The sequence below is a fragment of the Pteronotus mesoamericanus genome, unplaced genomic scaffold (genome assembly GCF_021234165.1).
Source record: "Pteronotus mesoamericanus isolate MK-2021 breed Mesoamerican mustached bat unplaced genomic scaffold, CSHL_Meso_final contig_180, whole genome shotgun sequence".
NCBI lineage: Eukaryota > Metazoa > Chordata > Mammalia > Chiroptera > Mormoopidae > Pteronotus > Pteronotus mesoamericanus.
The window spans coordinates 2,741,025-2,753,918 of NW_026555076.1; positions in this window are offsets into that span (position 1 = coordinate 2,741,025).

Genomic DNA, 12,894 nt, shown 5'->3' on the forward strand with positions numbered 1-12,894 from the left:
TCATATATTTTACATAAAGTTACAAATAAAGTTATATTTTTAATGGCTACACTAATAACACACTGTAAATTGAGCTCAAAATGAAATATAGAGGAATTTAATAGTTAATTAGGATGAAATAATTGACACTGACATAGGACTAATCCTTCTCCCTGAAACAACAAGGTTTAAAAAAAAAGTTCTCAAGACATTGGAATCAGACAAGGACAATGAAGGACAGTGAAGGACAATGATACCTGGGATATGGGAAAGAAAGAAGGTGAGCCTGGTAATCTTTCCAGCCTATTGTTTCAAATTGCGTTACAGAGAGAAGAACCAAATGTAGCCTAAAAGTCTCTCACAGCAGGAGATGAAGCTGAAGTCTGAAGAGTTCAATGAAATGACAATTAGCAGGCCCAAGTACAAGAAAAGAGAAGATTGTTCAAAAACATACCTTTGGAGATCTTCAGAGGATATTCTTTACAATCATCTGAGTGCCAATCAGCCCATGGGTGTGAGCAAACTACCCAAAGTTGGGAAAAACCAACCAAGAGGATTAGTGGAAACAAAATGTGAAGCTCCCATAGGCTGGGAATATTTCCTTTTCCTACTAGGGGCAAGTTAAACCCTTAAAATTTACAGAGCACCAAGAATCTTACTCAGAAGGGTCTCTCATAAGTAGAGGAAAATTGGACATGCAATAAATCCTGCTTTTGTTCCATCTCACAAAGAAAATAAATTTACAAGTTACAAAATGATCACACTGTTTCTAAGTCACTTAAAGGTATCCCAGGACAAAACTAAAGAATGTTTGTACAAATACAAAACTATCCAGAAATCAACAAAGTAAACTTCGTATTTCTCATCTAATCAATGACCAGAAACACACAACATATTATGAGGATAAAATCAATTAATCAAAACTAACAAATGATAGACATGATAGAATTAGTGTAAAGAACAGTAAAAACAACTGCTACTGTTTTCCACATGTTCACAAAGCTAGAGGTAAAATTAAGCACATAAATTAGAGACATAGAAAATACTAAAAGACCCATATCAAACTTAAAGATAAAATTCAAAATTACCAATATGTAAACTATAGTAGAGTATATTGTAACAGGAGTAGTTATTGAAGCAGAAAAATTAGTGATGTTAAGAAAACAAACAATTATCCAAAGTGAAAGAGAAGAGTGCTGAAGAAACAAAGAAAGATAGAAGTTACAAGAACACAGGTGACATGTGGGATGTGTATTAGCAGCCAAGTATATTCGCATTTGGATTTCCTCGAAGAGGGTTGAGGACAGAACAAATGTTTCAAGTTAATAATGACCAAAATCTTCCAAAATTGAAGATGAGCACAAAACATTCAAATAATACTGATAACAAACACTAATCATAAGAAACAGAAAGAAAATACAAAATATTTATCAAATTGCTGAAAATCTGTGATAAAGAGAAAAACCCCAAACACAACCAGAGCAGGAAAAGACTCATGTACAAATGAACAAATAGAAGAATAATAGCTGACATCTTGAAAATAATGCAAGCCAGAAGACTAAGAGGAACATCTATAGTACAGAAAGGAGTTTTAAAAAATATTGTCAAAGGTGGCTGTACCAGTTTACATTCCCATCAGCAGTGAACGAGGGCTTCTTTTTCTCTACAGCTTCCCCGCCACTTGTTACTCGTCTGGTTGATGACAGCCACCCAACAGCTGTGACGTAGTAGCTCATTGTAGTTTTGATTTGCATTCCCCCAACCAGTGAAGTTGAGCATTGTTTCATATATCCGTGTGATGTTTGTTTGTGTTCTTTTGAGAAGTCTCTGTGCAGATCATCTGACCATTTATTAATTGGATTTTGGGGGGGGGTTTGTTGTTGAATGGCATGCGTTCTTTATATATTTTGGATATTAACCCCTTATCAAAGGTGTTTGCAAATCTCTTTTCCCATTCATTTGCTTGTCTTTTTGTTTTGTGAATAGTTTCTTTAGGTGTGCAGAAGTTTTTTAGTATGGAAAACAGTATGGAGGTTCCTCAAACAATTAAGAACAGAGATACCATATGAGCAAGCAACCCCTCTTCTGGGTATCTAACCCCAAAATCTGAAAACTTTTATTTGTAAAGATACATGTACCCCTATCTTAATTGCAGCATTATTCACAGTGACCAATACATGGTAACAGCTGAAGTGTCCTTTGACAGTTGATTGGATAAAGGTGTGTATATATGCAGTGGAGTACTACTCAGCCATAAGAAAAGATAAAATAATGCCATTTTCAACAATATGGTTAAATCTTCAGAATATCATGCTAAGTGAAATCAGTCAAACCACATGATTGCACATGATTGGCAGAAAAGATGAAAATAATATACAAATAACAGATGGAACAAACAAAAAACAGTGAGATGATTTATTTAAAATAAAATTAAAATAACAGTTTAAATGGTCTAAATACAGGATTGTCAGATTGGCAAAAAATGCAAAACAGCACTATATGTTTCCTAAAAAGATATTCACAGTATTCATACAGACATTAGTAGATTAAAATAATGGAAAAAGATATGCCATGCTAACACTAACTTAACAAAAACAGGAATGGTTAATTGACACTAGAGGAAATCATACTTTAAAGGATAAAAGGGATTACTTTTTAACAATAATGCAGTTAATTCATCAAAAATACCTAAAAGTCTTAAAAGTGTATGCATCTGATATTACCACATCAATATACATGCATAGAATATTGATAAATATACAAAGAAAAATAGATATATGCACAATTATAGTTAGAACAAGTAGACAATTTTAGTGGAATGTCCAGAATACCATGTGGCTCAGAACTATTTTGTGATTGATTAATGAGAAGTGTAACTATATTAGATTTTTAGGACTGCCATAATAAAGTACCATGTGGATGCCTTAATTAACAAAAATTTGTCATCTCATAGTTCTGAAGGCTAGGAATCCAAAGTCAAGGTGTGACAGCGTCGTGCTCCATCTGAGGTATCAAAGGGGGGATCTTTTCATATCTCTTCCTAGTTTCTGGCGGTGGCCATCAATCATTGGGATTCTTTGGCTTGCAGCATCTTCACTCTTATCTCTGTCATCACATGGCATTTTCCCTGTGTGCCGGACTCTCCTCTTATAAGAACACTAGTCATATTGGCATATGAGCTCACCCTACTCGGGTATGACTTCATCTTAATTATATCTGAAATAACCCTATTTCTAAAGAAGTTTGTATTTTAGGTACTAGAGGTGAGATCTTCAGGATACCTGTGAGGGAAGAGACACAACTAAACCCACAACAGCAAGAATAAAATTTTCTTTAATGTAGGGTATGCATTTAGGGTAAACATTTCAGTTGCATAAATAATTGTTGAATACTACAGAAAAAGATAAAGGCCAAAAGTGACCCCAAACCTAAGTTACTAAGAAAAATATAGAACCATTAAAACAAAAAAGAGGGAATAAGGTAGATAATATATTTAATTTGGGATATGTTGCATTTGAGTCAATAACAGGTTATCATTTGCCGTTTTTGTTAACTGGTTTTCCTTCTACAGAAAGAGAAAGAAAAGGGAAAGAAGTTATATTTAAACAAAAATCTTAAAGGTCAGATGGGAAATGACTTATTAAACAAAATATAAAGAAGTATGTCTGTAATCACGGGGAGTGCTACATACACTTAGAGCTCCGCGGAAGGAAATAAAGACTGATACAATAAGAGAGGAGAGATCATAGTCACAGGAAAAAACAGACTTGAACCATGACATAGATATAAACATTGGTAATATAGATTACCAAGATGAGCTATCACCTAGCCAACCTTTATGGAGAGTAAAAGATGAGAACAATACACAAACAATGACAAACCTCAAACATGTTCATTCGTTTGGGGGAAATAATAGATGATTTTAAAGAAAGCAGTTTAAATAAGTTAACATTGAAAACAAGATTATTAGGAAGCAAAAAGGCAAATTAGATATTGATGTTAATATTAATCATTTGGATCACAAATGAAGAGATGATGATTACAGGAAGAAGTACAGCCAATGAAAGGCTTTGTTTTCTTTTCAACAAGGGAACAGTTCTAACAAAACCTATCAGATGAGAGGATCGGGCCTACATGTTTAAAGAAACTGGAAATACAAGAAAGAAGAGATAACATACTAGACTGAAGGATATTTGCAAAAATCATTTTTCTAGCCCATTATATAAGCTTTTTCTTTTTCCATGAATCTATTCCACTCCCTCTATTATAATTAAATCAATCATTTATTAAGTGAATGATAAAAGAAATCCTATAATCCAGTATGTTTTGGGGTTCTTTAACCAGTATAGTAATATTTTAATACACTTTATTGAGTATGCTATTACAGTTGTCTCAGTTTTCCTCTTTTTGTCCCCCTCCACCTAGTATCCCCCATTTCTTCTGGCAGTCCCCCCTTAGTTCATGTCCATGGATCATGCATATAAGTTCTTTGGCTATACCATTTCCTATACTGTTCTTAACATCCCCCTGCCTATTCTGTACCTACCAATTTGTACTTAATCCCAGCACCTTTTCCTCTATTCTCCCCCTCCCCGCTACCAACTGGTAACCCTCCCAGGGATCGTGATTTTGATATCTATAATTCTGTTTATGTTCTGCTTGTTTGCTTAATTTGTTTTTTAGATTCAATTGTTGATAGTTGTGAATTTATTGCCATTTTAATGTTCATAGTTTTGACCTCCTTTTTCTTAAATAAATCCCTTTAACATTTCATATAATAATGGCTTGGTGGTGATGAACTCCTTTAGCTTTACCTTGACTGGGGAGCACTTTATTTGCCCTTCCATTCTAAATGACAGCTTTGCTGGATAGAGTAACCTAGGTCATAGGCCCTTGCTTTCCATCACTTTGAATACTTCTTCCCAGTCCCTTCTAGTCCACAAAGTTTCTTTTGAGAAATCAGCTGACAGTCTTATGAGAACTCCCTTGTAGGTAACTATCTGATTTTCTCTGGCTGCTTTGAAGATTCTCTATCTTAAACCTTCATCATTTGGATCATGATGTGTCTTGGTGTGGTCCTCTGCATCCATTATGTTTGTAATTCTCTGGACTCCCTAGATGTTCATGTGTATTTCCTTCACCAAATGAGGAACATTTTCCTTCATTATTTTTTTTTTCAAATAAGTTTTCAATGTCTTCCTCTTTCTCTTCTTCTGGCACCCTTGTGATTCTAATGTTGGTATGTTTGAAGTTGTTCAGGGACTCCTTACCCTATCCTTGTTTTTTTGGACTCATTCTTGCTGTTCTGATTGAATATTTTTTTGTGTGTGGTCCAAATAATTGATTTGATTCTTGGCTTCATCCGCTCCACTGTTGACTCCCTGTAAATGTTTCTTTATTTCACTTAGTAAACTTTATCTCTGACTGGGTCTTTTTTTATGCTGTTGAAGCATCCAGTGAGTTCCTTGAGCATCCTAATAACCGGTGTTTTGAGCTCTGCATCTGATAGATTGCTTATGTCCATTTTGTTTAGTTCTTTTTCTGGAGATTTGTTTTTTCCTTCCATTTGGGCCATATTTCTTTGTTTCCTCATTTTGGCAGCCTCCCTGTGATTGTTTCTAGGTATTAGGTAGAGCTGCTTTGACTCCTGATTGTAGTAGCATGACCTATTGTAGAAAAGTGCACAGCTCAGTTTGATGGGGCAGAGCCTTAGGTAATCACCAGGGTAGGGCAAACAGGGTTAACAAGGTTTATGGAATCTCAGATATGGTACTGGAGCTTTTTGGTTCTGTGTATGGGAAGGCTCAGAAAAGAGACAGTGACTGCTGCCTGGCTTCTAGAGTTTATGTGGGAGGAAGCTGTCTCCTGATACTTGTCCTGATGCCAGACACTTCAGTTTTTCCCTGTATGCCACTTTCAGCTGCTGCCGTAGTGCTGGAGCCCAGAGGGAGTGAGTCTGTTTAAGTCCTAAGTCCGTTGTAGTTGGTTTAAGAGGAAATGTCTGAGAATCCCACAGTTTCCTCCACCACCTCAAACCCCACTGATTTTTTTAGCCAGAAGTTATGGGGAGTTATCTTCCTGGCATTGGAATCCTGGGCTGGGTGGTCTAGTGTGAGGCTGGGATCCCTCCAGATATCCGTCCCAATCTTTATCTCTCACACGTGGGTGTGGGACTGCCCGTTCTGTGTCTCCACATCTCCACCCTTCCTACCTGTCTAAATTAATGTGGCTTCTTTAATATCCTGGTCGTCAGACTTCCATACGGCTCAATTTTCTGACTATTCTGGGTGATGGTTATTTTGTAGTTTAGTTGTACTTTTTGCTGTGATTGTGCAAGGAGATGAGCCATGTTTACGTATGCCTCCATCTTGACCATTGTGATATAATATATTATCAGATTCAAAAAAATTAATATAATTTTGAGAAATATTATTAGTACAAATTAACCTAAAAGTCATGCCTGTTTGTTTCTAGTACATTTACTTCTTATTCTTTTATAACTGATAATTATTAACATAATTAAAATGTTACATTTTTATGAACCTCTTATTTTGGTAATCCATCATTAAATATGATTCCAGCTACTCTTCAGTGAATGACTACTATTTTCTAAGCAAATATGAACTCACTGAATCATAACAATAACTATATTAAACAGGCTTATTATCATATTTCAGAAAACCAATGCACAGAAAAGTTGGTATATTCCCAAAGTGATGTTATTAATAAGTGAAGTTGGAATGGGAGTTAAGCAACATTGTTTATAGTCCTCATTCTTACTTTCTGTAGTGTGCTGCCTATAGCTAAGACTCAATTTATATATCTTCCTGAGATTTCCAGGAGAGAATTTTAGAGTAATATTTTCTTTCTTTTTATTGTCCTCTATGAACTTTAAACATAGAGAATTTAAAAAGAACATAACTTAAGGGAATGGAATATGGAAGTGTGTATGTGAGGGTGTGTGATTTTGCCCCTCTTTGCCCCTCCAGTGAACCTCAAGTTCAGGCATTAATTCCAGAAATAAAAGTTGTACTGCACTTTAATATTTTCAGGTAACTGAACTATGAACTATCTGAAATAGTCAAGATATTACAAGAGATACTTATAAAGGACATGCCAGCAAAGTCCTGACATATATAATGTTAGGGACCTGAGTACAACAATGTCTCAGAGGTAACTGAAAGGTTAATGGAATTGGGATTTCTGTAGACATGACTGATTTTTCTCCTGCAGGAATAAAAGGAGGGGGGGAAGAAGCTGATTTGGACAAAGACCTTTAAGGTCATTCAGATCTGCATCTTCCTTTCTTAAGGGCAGGAAAGTACCAGTTTCTTCTATACTAAATCACTATAATCTCTTAGAGGAATCCAAAGCTTGTCAGAAAAAACACTGTATGTCCAAGAATAAGCCAAGAGACTAGATAAAATAGTGTGAGGAGAGCAAAAACCAACACTGTGAATCAAGCAAGTCTGAGTTGCATTTCTGTTAAGTAAGTGCCTTCCTGGTGGAAAACCTTCATATTGGAGGGTACAAATTCTGGCTCTTGACTCTCATATAAGGATGTATTTTGCAGTACACTCCTGCCACTGGAAACAACTTAGGGAGGCCTGAAAGTTGGGAGGGGCAGAGCCTCAGGGAATCATCAGGGCCCAACAGTGTGAGCCAGGTTGATGGAGTCTCAGGTACGGCACCTGCCTGCTGTCTTTGTGGCTCTGTGGCTCTGTGGGTCTGTGTGAGGAGGACTCATTAAAAGAATGGTGGCCTCTGCCAGCACTTTTCTCTGTCAGAAACCTGTCCCCCAACTCTCACACTAATGCCAAACAATTCAATTTCTCCCTGTATGTCTCTGGTGCATTAAATCTGCTGGAGCACACAGATAGTGAGTCCGAATAATTCTGTGTGCAAGTCCTTTAGGAGGAACTTCTGGGGATTTCAGAAGCCCTTCATCTCCCTCAGCTTCAATCCCTGCTGGCTTTTACAGCCAGCAGTTACAGGAACTTCTTTTCTTGGCACTGGAACCCTGGGGTTGGGGAACTGGTGTGGGGCTGGGACCCCTCCCTGCTCAGAGGGACCTCAGCAGCTGAGAAAACCCTCCCAATTTTTTCTGCCGTGTGTGTGTGTGTCTGGTGGGGGGACCAGCCTGTTACATGTCTTTGCTCCTCCTACCAGCCTTGATGTAAACTTCTTTAATTCCTTAGTCATAGGACTTCCATTCAGCTTATTTTCAGGTGGCTATGAATGATGGTTGTTCTGTAGTCTAGCTGTGATTGTGGGAGCAGGTGAGTACTGTGTTAACCTACACTGCCACCTTGACTGAACTCTCCTTTGTATTTTATTTTTTAGTATTCATATAAGTTTAATTTATTTTCACTTAGTTTTATATGTTTTCTAGGTAGCTTTTCTCCCAACTTTCTAACAGAGTCATAAAATTTCTCTCAAAATGGTCAACAGCATTAACCTGACTGGTTTTTGTTTTGTCACTGTTGTTGTAGTTGTTTTCCTGGTTATATACATCCTAAAGTTATCCATTCTCTTGTTCCAAATGATCCATGGCTCTGTAGGTCTAACAAACATCTTCCTGGGGTTTTGGTTTCCTGCTATTCAGGAAAATCCTTTTGCCCTCTTTTCTATTTGATCCACTGTTTCCTGTGTGTGATAGCTTCCTATTTCTCAGTTGTGCTTCATTTTCATGGAGCATATCTCTAGGAACTTCAGGAGAAAAGTTACATAGGGTTATATATTTAACTGCCAAATCAGTTTCAGAAGGGGTTGTTCCATTTTACATTCCTACCAGCCATATTCGTGATCCAGTTCCTCAGCATTCTCACCAGCACTTGGTGTTATTGATATCTTTTATATGATTATTTTAGCTATTCTGATAGAAAAGTAGTGATATTTCATTATGGTTTTAATTTGCATTTCCTTAATGGTTCATAATGTTGAACCTCTTTCCATATGCTCATTTGCCACTTGTATATCTTCTCCAGTGATATTTTTGTTCATGTATGTTGCCCTCTTTCTATATGAATTTCTTTTTCTGTTGAATTTTGAAGGTTTATTACATATGCTAGTTACTAGTCCTTTGTCATATATATGGTTTGCAAATATTTCCTCCCAATCTGTAATTTGTCCTTTTATGTTTTTTAAAGGGTCCTTTGCAGAAATATTTTCTCTTTTAGCTGATAAATTTTCATCAAAATAATAAAAATAAAAGCGTATATTCCAGTTTTTATTAAAAGCAGGAAAACCTGGCAATATTGAGCCCTCACTTATGAGCTATGTCCAGGAGGTATACAGCCATGTAATATGAAGAACAGAGATTTGTCAAAGACAATACAAGGTTCAAGAACAATTGTACATAGGACAATGATGTGTCAGTCCTTCAAAGCAGGCACCTTGGGACCTCACCCAGTTCTCTGAATCACCATCAGTGGCCCTGTTGTATTTTCCTGAATCTCATTGATGATCTGAAATCTCTTCCCTTTCAAAGGTGATTTTAGGTTTGGGAAAAGCCAGAAGTTGCAGAGTACCAAATATGGGTTTTAGTGGGGCTCAGTCACCTGACTGATTTGATGTTTCCCCAAAAGACTCTGCACAAGACATGGCACACGAGTGGACGTACTGTCATGATGAAGCTGCACTCACCGTTTGCCCATAGTGTAGCTCACTGAATCATCCAAATTGTTTCTGCAGAGGAACATTCCAACTTAATACAAAATTTGAAGCAGATATGTTGTTCTACTTGCTCAGTCATTTTGAATACAACAGCCACACAGTAGACATGCTCACTCAATGGTGTCTACTGCCCCGACTGATTAGCACAATGAAGTTGTCATTGTTCATGCATGTGCATTCCAGTCTAGTTTCCTCGGTTGCCAGGTACACCAATGCTGTACAAACTGCTCTCATTATATTAACAATGGCTGGACTTTTTCCAGACAGACATCATATACCTGGTATTGACAGAAACTGACGAGTGGCTACTCTCAATAATAGAGAAATGTGCCCCATTCACCAGAATCCTATGATTTGCTTGGTTCCTATAGGCCATTTCAGTTTAGAGCCCCTAATCCTGCAGTTACATGGCCGATACATAGAAGGGATAAAGACTGATAAACTGTTCTTGTTCATAACCCCACAATTAGGCATTTACATGGGATTTAAACGAGCTATGTAAATCTTGAAATAACAAAATATAAATTATGGAGATGAAGCTTAATCAAAGAAAGAAGAAAGAAATGATTTTAATAAAAAAGGAACCTAAGGAGTTTTTATTTAGGCTACTAAGTAATAGTTTTAACATTATTCAAGGTGCTAACACAATTACCACTTGTTTACATGTTTTCATTTATTATATTCTCTTATTACTTAATATTTTATTTATTTGGTTTGGGGTTGATGACTTATGAATTCCATTATTTAATAATGGAATTATAAATAAATATATATATTTAATTTGCCTTATTTCACAAAGAATGTCTAATTTCTCTTTTATTTACTTTATTCTGGTTTTAATCAATACTAATAATACTGATTATTTTTATCACCAATAAGCTATCTGTTCCAAACCCAATTAACATTTCTTTGCCTCCAATTCCTCAAAGTTCTGGCAATATTTTGCATAATAGAGTATTTTTACTCTCCTGAAATATACATGTAACTTATGTGACTTCTTTTTTTAATAATTTTCTCACTGATTCCTTCTACTCTAAGTGATGTCTAAATGTCCTTTTTAAGGAAATATTCTACTCCCTATCCTCTTTCTCTTTTGATACCTAATTAACATCAATTCACATCAAATACAATTCTGATGATTTTCAAATCTCTAGCTCTATACTTCTTTTCTGAACTCTGAACTTACTAGGTGTCTCTATTTCGAGACATGAACTTGAATCAAACCCTTCAAGTTGGAATGCCCCCTATACTCTTTCAAGATTATCTAATTATCTTTCTTGATATCTAGCCTCTGCATACCAAATGAATTTTACTCTTATTTACACATCAATAAACCATCTTTAGGATTATTCTCTATAACAATTACATTTCCAATGCCTGGTGCAAGTTTAAGTTGAAAGAGCAATATCTCAAGTAGATCATGGTACAAAGACCAACTCTGGTTCACTGCAAATAAATAAAGTTTTATTGGGAAGAAAAAAGCCCTTCATTTGTTTTCTTATTCTCTATAGCTGCTCCTGTGCTACAACAGCAGAGTTGAATAGTTGCAACAGGAATTGTATGGCCCAGAACACCTAAAATACTGTTTGATCCTTTGTAGACAATGTTTGTTGGTCCCTGACTTTAGACATTGGCCCAAGACCTTGTTTGTGTGTGCCTCTGGATGTTGAACTTCGTGAACTCTAAAACCCAGGCCATCTCATGTTCTTCTCTCTTATGTTTATTAGTTTAGCTGTGTCTGACTTTATAGATCCAGATTGCATTAGCATTTATGTCAATAGTATACATTTATTTTCTGGCTTTTTCCTTTTCCCTTTTGAAAACATTAAATAAATATGGCATCCTCAACAGAGCAAATATTAACTGGAACAAGAATAAAGAATCAATTTTTTCTGTCTCTAATTTACTTTTCTTTCTTTACCAAAAGTTAAGGAGGGGCTCTCAAGTGATGATAAGTCAAAATTCAGGACATATTAGAAGACCTACAATTTTTATGTTTTTTTCCTTATCTCAAATATCTTTGGCAAAATACACTACAAATCAAGATGGCACTCATTTTTAATACCACTTGTTTTATTTCAATCTGTAAATAAATTATCCTCATTTATTATATGTAATATATTTTAGTTATTTAAGTATAGAAATTATTTTTGGAAAATCTGAAAAGCTAAGAGGTAAAATTTCACCTCTTTGATAAATTAATGCAATTGACCAGGGAAAAATTGGAGGAACACATAAGGTTTCTAGAAAAAGTATTTGTAAGTAAGAAATTTTGAAATATGTGACAATGAAAATACAGAATACAAAATTATTGATTTTCAACTATTTTCTTCCTTTGCATAATTAGTACTTACTTTTTTAAATTAATCAACTCCTTCTTCCTACTTCAATTTAAGCAAAAGTGTTTCTAATGTGCACAAATAGAGCCAACCTACCAACCTACCTACAGAGCCAACACTTTTACACACATGTGCTTTATTTTTTCAGAGACAAATTTCCTTGTTGGTCTTTATCTAACAACACCTTTTAATGTCAAACATTTGCTCTTAATTGCCTTAACAATTTTCCAAAATTGTTGCCAACCAGCTTTTGCTAGAGACATACTTTAAATGTAATGTGACTAGGCTGTATTTTCTCTATTTAAATCAGAAAATATTTATAAATCTGATGTACAGAGTTTATCCACAGGAATTATTCTGCCTATTACTTAATGAAATGGGTGTGTGATTGAAAATTAAACATCGGCATTGTGGTGCATTGGGGCTCATTTTAGCCTCACCTGAGGATAGCTGGCCCATAACTGCTTCCATTGCAGGCCGATTTATTCAAAAGCTAGAGGTTGTCAAATACAATTCCTTATAACTACTTAAGAAAAAGTACTTTTTAAGTATGTTCATTAAAACATATCTACATAACTTTTAGATAACATATTTCCAAAATACTGTCTCAGGTTCTTAATTTTATGTTCATTTGTTAAATTATTTATCCTAGATTTTGCTATATGAACTGTTCATATATCTTTCTTCTTATATACAGAAAGAACAAAAAATAATGAAAACCAAAAACTTTTTCATTTTGTTCCAGTTTATTAGGTTTCCCTTCAACTGTAATTCCTGGAAGTGTTTATGAAGCATAAAAGCCTATCAATATGGGTTCCAAAAGGAAATCTGTTTTGTTTTTAAAATCAGAGCAAGGAGTCCTTGGTGTATCTTTTACTTATCAGTACATGGTAGCTTATTT